General features: G+C 44.9%; 1 protein-coding gene across 1 annotated transcript in view; it reads left to right on the forward strand.

Moving 5' to 3' along the window:
• The window catches only part of LOC112076459 (complement C1q and tumor necrosis factor-related protein 9), a 91987-nt gene that overhangs the window by 46726 nt on the left and 38917 nt on the right, over positions 1-6344 (forward strand). The window lies entirely within an intron of this gene.

The raw sequence follows: 6344 nt of genomic DNA on the forward strand, positions 1-6344 counted from the left end.
TGTAGTGTCCAAGGGTTTTGTCATCCATAGATGTGTATTTGTCATCCAATAGACGTGTATTTGTCATCCAATAGATGTTGTATGTTGTCATCCAATAGACAGTGTATTTGTCATCCAATAGTCGTTTGTTGTATTTGTCATCCAATAGACGTGTATTTGTTCATCCAATAACGTGATTTGTCATCCAATAGATGTGTGTATGTCATCCAATAGACTTTTTGTATTTGTCATTATTTCCAATAGTAGTGTATTTGTCATCCAATAGACGTGTATTTGTCATCCAATAGACGTGTATTTGTCATCCAATAGACGTTGATTTGTCATCCAGATAGATGTGTGTATTTGTCATCCAATAGACATTGCATTTGTATTCCAGTAGATGTATTTGTCATCCATAAGGTGTATTTGTCTATCCAATAGACGTGCATTTGTCATCATAGATGTTATTTGTCATCCAATAGACGTATTTCTCATCCAATAGATGTGTATTTGTCATCCAATAGACGTGCATTTGTCCTCCAATAGACTGTGTATTTGTCATCCAATAGGCGTGTGATTTGTCATCCAATAGACGTGTATTTGTCATCCAATAGGCGTGTATGTATTTGTCATCCAATAGACGTGCATTTGTGTCCTCCAATAGATGTGTATTGTTATCCAATAGACGTGTATTTGTCATCCAATAGGCGTGTATTTTGTCATCCAATAGACGTGCATTTGTCCTCCAATAGACGTGTATTTGTCATCCAATAGACGTGTATTTGTCATCCAATAGGTGTGTTATTTCTCATCCAACAGATGTGTATTTGCTACTACTAGCTAGCAGTAGATAAAGTTGTATGGGGGCCTATGGTTTAAAACGGTAGCCTTATGGATGGTGGAGGTATGTAAGCTAGCTAGCAGCTAGTAGTAGCAGGAGGTGTCTACCAGCTCCAGTACAGTTTGCCTGGCCCATGCAGGATAGACCGTTGGAGCTCAGAAACCGAGTGACACCACAGAGATCATTTACAGGTCGCAGCAGAGGGCTCACAGCTGAGATCTTATGACAAGATTTACACCCTTCTGTCATGTTCAGGAGGGGAGGACACAGGCAGTGCGGGTGTATTTTAACAGTGCTATCCCTTTGTTGAACAAGACCAGGTGAGGACAGGACAGAAGGGGCAGAAGGGGCAACCCAAATGTCTATGAACAGGTCTTCAGATTTGGACTGAGATTGTTTGGAGCGGAGAAGAAGTGGGGGAGAGAAGGAAACAGAGTAGAAATGGGTGAGAACAGAGAGAAGGGGGAGACGGGGAAGTGTTTGGCACATGGGGAGAGAGGACAGAGATCTCAGAGTGATGATTTATCTGGCTGTCTCTCCTGGCTCCCAGTGAGACACACACACATACCACAACACCTCAACATACACAACACATACACACACACCCACACATACACACACACATACACACACACCCCACACATACACACACATACATACACACACACCCCACAATCACACACACATGCACACACATACACACACATACACATAAACAAACACATACACACACACCACGCACACACATGCACGCATAACACACACAACACACATACAGACACACATACACAAATACACACACACACATACACACACACAACCTGTGTATGGCTGGATCCACGGGCGTAGAAAGTAACACACAATTAAGGGCCAGTGAATATCCTGCTGAGTACAGAGAGCAGGACTCTGATTACACATTGTTCACTGGCCTGGCTGGATGGATACTCTATGGGGTGTGTGTGTGTGTGGTGTGTTGTGTGGTGGTGGTGTGTGTGTGTGTGTGTGTGTGTGTGTGTGTGTGTGTGGTGTGTGTGTGTGTGTGTGTGTGTGTGTGTGTGTGTGTGTGTGTGTGTGTGGTTGTGCCATGTTGAACGGCGTGGTAATGTAGGTCAACCCATCCACTGAGGACAAGGTAGGCCTGGCTTTAGTTGGCCAAGAAACATAGTCCACAAACACACACACACACACACACACACACCACACACACACACACACACACACACACACACACACACACACACACACACACACACACACACACACACACACACACACACACACACACACACACACACACACACACACACACACAAGAGTCCAAGTCAGGGACAGGGAGAGAGGAGGACAGCTAGGGACCAAGAGTCAGGGACATGTGGCAGTTTGTGTGGAGAATAGTAATATGGTACAGTATGTAGCGTGGCTGGGCTTAGTTATCTGTGTGTCCCTGTATACTATAAAAGCCTGCAGCCAGCTGACTATAACCTCTCTGACCTCTAACATTTAGTGTGTGAAATCAACTGGGCAGTATGGTCCCTGACTGGAACCACATCTGGTTGTACAGTACTACCCTCATCCCAGATCTGTTTGTGCTCACAGCTGACTTCTATGCCGCTGCCTTGCCAAGCATTCCAATGACCTCACAAACAGATCTGGGACAGGTATGCAATCTGCACTGAATCAGCTGAGAATCCCAGCTGAAGTACTCAGTCCAGTCTAGCCAATCCAAAATCCAGAACCGAACAGTGAATTTTTCTGTAGAGACGCGCGTGACCAATTAGATGGTCCTTTAAGACATGAGAATATTTTAGAGGCAGATGGGAGGCACAGTAGAGTGAGGGGGTTTGGTTGTGTTGTTGTGTGTGTTTGTGTGTGCCCGTGCTCACGTGTGTTGTTGGTCCTTGCAGCCTCCTTTCCTCTCAACTCTCTTCTCCTGAGAATCCCAGTCCAGCCAAGGTTAAAATCCAGATTAGACCAATTAGATGGTCCAATGAGAGTGTAGTGTGTATAGCCCCCCCCCCCCCCCCAGCTGATCAGAAGGAAATTGAACTCAGAACTCAGTTGTTCTCCTTCTTCACATGAAAATGCTAATTCACAAATCCTGACATTTAATCCTAGTAAAAATTCCCTGTTTTAGTCAGTTAGGATCACCACTTTATTTTAAGAATGTGAAATGTCAGATTATAGTAGAGAGAATTATTTATTTAAGCTTTTATTTCTTTCATCACATTCCCAGTGGGTCAGAAGTTTACATACACTCAATTGGTATTTGGTAGCATTGCCTTTAAATTGTTTAACTTGGGTCAAAACGTTTTAGGTAGTCTTCCACAAGCATCCCACAATAAATTGTGCGGTTTTTGGCCCATTCCTCCTGACAGAGCTGGTGTAACTGAATCAGGTTTGTAGGCCTTTTTCAGTTTGCCCTCCAATTTTCTATAGATTGAGGAGCAGGCTTGTGAGGCCACTCCAATACCTTGACTTTGTTGTCCTTAAGCCATTTTGCCACAACTTTGGAAGTTGCTTGGGGTCATTGTCCATTTGGAAGACCCCTTGCGACCAAGCTTTAACTTCCTGACTGATGTCTTGAGATGTTGCTTCAATATAGCCACATATTTCCCTCCTTATGATGCCATCTATTTTGTGAAGTGCACAGTCCCTCCTGCAGCAAAGTACCCCCACAACACGATGCTGCACCCCCGTGCTTCACGGTTGGGATGGTGTTCTTCGGCTTGCAAGCATCCCTCTTTTCCCTCAAACATAACGATGGTCATTATGGCCAAACAGTTATATTTTGTTCCATCAGACCAAAGGACATTTCCCAGAAAGTACGATCTTTCCCCATGTGCAGGTTGCAAACGCTAGTCTGCTTTTTTAAGGCGGTTTTGGAGCAGTGGCTTCTTCCTTGCTGAGCGGCCTTTTCGGTTATGTCGATATAGGACTCATTTTACTGTGGATATAGATACTTTTGTACCCATTTCCTCCTGCATCTTCACAGGTCTTTTGCTGTTGTTCTGGATTGATTTGCACTTTTCACACCAAAGTACGATCATCTTTGAGAGACAGAAAGCGTCTCCTTCCTGAGCGGTATGATGGCTGCGTGGTCCCATGGTGTTTATAATTGCGTACTATTGTTTGTACAGATGAACGTGGTACCTTCAGGCGTTTGGAAATTGCTCCAAAATGAACCAGACTTGTGGAGGTCTACAGCTTTTTTTCTGAGGTCTGGCTGATTTCTTTTGATTTTCCCATGATGTCAAGCAAAGAGGCGCTGAGTTTGAAAAGTAGGCCTTGAAATACATCCAGGTACATCTCCAATTGACTCAAATGATATCAATTAGCTTATCAGAAGCTTCTAAAGCCATGACATCATTTTCTGGAATTTTCCAAGCTGTTTAAGGCACAGTCAACTTAGTGTATGCAAACTTCTGACCCACTGGAATTGTGATGCAGTGAAATAATAATAAAGTAGATGTCCTAACCGACTTGCCAAAACATAGTTTGTTAACAAGAAATTTGTTTAGTGGTTTGAAAAACTAGTTTTAATGGCTCCTACCTAAGTGTACGTAAACTTCCGACTTCAACTGTAGGTAGTATCATTGTGACATGGGGGATACTGCGCTAGTGATTCAGAAGGGATTTCAATTCACACTATCCTGATGAGGTAGCCCTGACACTTGGCAGCGTCAGGTTTTGAGGATGTCCTATTGGTGGAATGGAAGATGTTGGGTTGGCAAGCAGAAGACAGAGGTTCAACTCCAGCGGTTATACAGTACTGGTTCATGTCTCATTCTCAGTAACAGTCTGTGTGGGGTATTTTATTTGATGTAGTTGCTTGTGTCGACTGTGTGGGTGTGCGTGCGTGCGTGTTCAGTCCTCTCGAAGATACAGTGTCTTTCTTACTTTCACTGTGTGACAACACCTGTATTATGATAATACCTGTATCACTTACTACAGCAGAGACAGAAGGAGAGGAAGAGACAATCACTCTGGCTTGTCTCTCTTCTCTCTCTCTCTCTCTCTCTCTCTCTCGCTCTCTCTCTCTCTCTCTCTCTCTCTCTCTCTCTCTCTCTCTCTCTCGCATTCTTGTTCTTCTCTCTCTCTCTCACATTCAAATTTTTCTCACTTTTATCGCCCTTACTCTCTCTCTCTCTTGTCTCTTGCTCATTCTCTTTCTCTCCATCTCTCCATCTCCCTCTCTCTCCATCCCTCGCTCTCTCTCCATCCCCTCTCTCTCTCTCTCTCTCTCTTCTCTTCTCTCTCTCTCTCTCTCTCTCTCTCCTTCTCCTTTCTCTCTCTCTCTCTTTCTCTCTCTCTCTCTCTCTCTTCTCTCTCTCTCTCTCTCTCTCTCTCTCTCTCTCTCTCTCTCTCTCTCTCTCTCTTCTCTCTCTCTCTCTCTCTCTCTCTCTCTCTCTCTCTCTCTCTCTCTCCCCTCTCTCCCATCTCTCCCCTCTCTCCCCTCTCTCCCCTCTATCTCTCTCTCTCTGTCTCTTGCTCCTTCTCTATCTCTGTTTGTCTATCTATCACACAATCCACACACCCTTGCTCCCTCTCTCTCTTCGTCTCTCTCCTTTCCCTGTATCTTTCTCACCACCCCCCTCTCTCTCTCTCTTTCTCTCCATCTCTCCCCTCTCTCCCCTCTCTCTCGCCATCTCTCCCCTCTCTCCCCCCTCTCTCTCCATCTCTCCCCTCTCTCCCCTCTCTTTCTCTCCCCTCTCTCCCCCTCTCTCTCTCCATCTCTCCCCTCTATCTCTCTCTCTTCTCACACATCTTTCTCCGTCTCTTCTCTCCTTTTCTTTCCCACTCTCACACACCAAAACGAACCTCTTCTCACGAATCTCCTTCACACGATTAAGTAGTTAATTGCCAAACTGCAGTAATTACGGATGTTACCCAACACACATCATAGCTGCATTCATGCTTTAAGGATATCTATCCACCCCCACCCACTCACAAGGCTTACAGCTTTATAGTGRACTCGTGYTGGCTCTTCTCTACCTCCTACTCTGGCAGCCTTGCTACTATTCCATCATCCATGAAGCTAGTTTGCCATCTAGTGGTCAAACGAGGGACTGTTGCCCAGATTTGTCATAAATGGCTATCTGTATGTGATTTCAGCAGACTTAGACAGAGAGGGAAAATGTGCCAGGAGAGAAAGAAACCAACGATTGCTGATAGCTCTAATCTTTGGCCATCTAATCTGCTGTGTCTTAAATCAACCATGGTGTCAGCCCATCAGCCCATCAGCCCATCTCTTTATACGGCCCTGAATATTCCTCTGGCTGGGAGTTACAGTTGTAGAACTTCACATTKTGTTCGACCCAAATGGCACCCTTATTTCCTACATAGTGCACTACTTTTGACCAGARGCTTATKGGCCCTGGTCCAWATCAGTGCACTATATAGTGAATAGGGTCCCAATTGGAACACACATATTGTGTGCCAGTCAGTCAGAACAGTGGAAAAGGAAAATGCTAAGCTGCGTTTTGAGCCGTTGCCAGGCAGCTGTCGGCTTTACCGTTCTGTCTCT

The sequence above is a fragment of the Salvelinus sp. IW2-2015 genome, unplaced genomic scaffold, assembly GCF_002910315.2.
Source record: "Salvelinus sp. IW2-2015 unplaced genomic scaffold, ASM291031v2 Un_scaffold3764, whole genome shotgun sequence".
NCBI lineage: Eukaryota > Metazoa > Chordata > Actinopteri > Salmoniformes > Salmonidae > Salvelinus > Salvelinus sp. IW2-2015.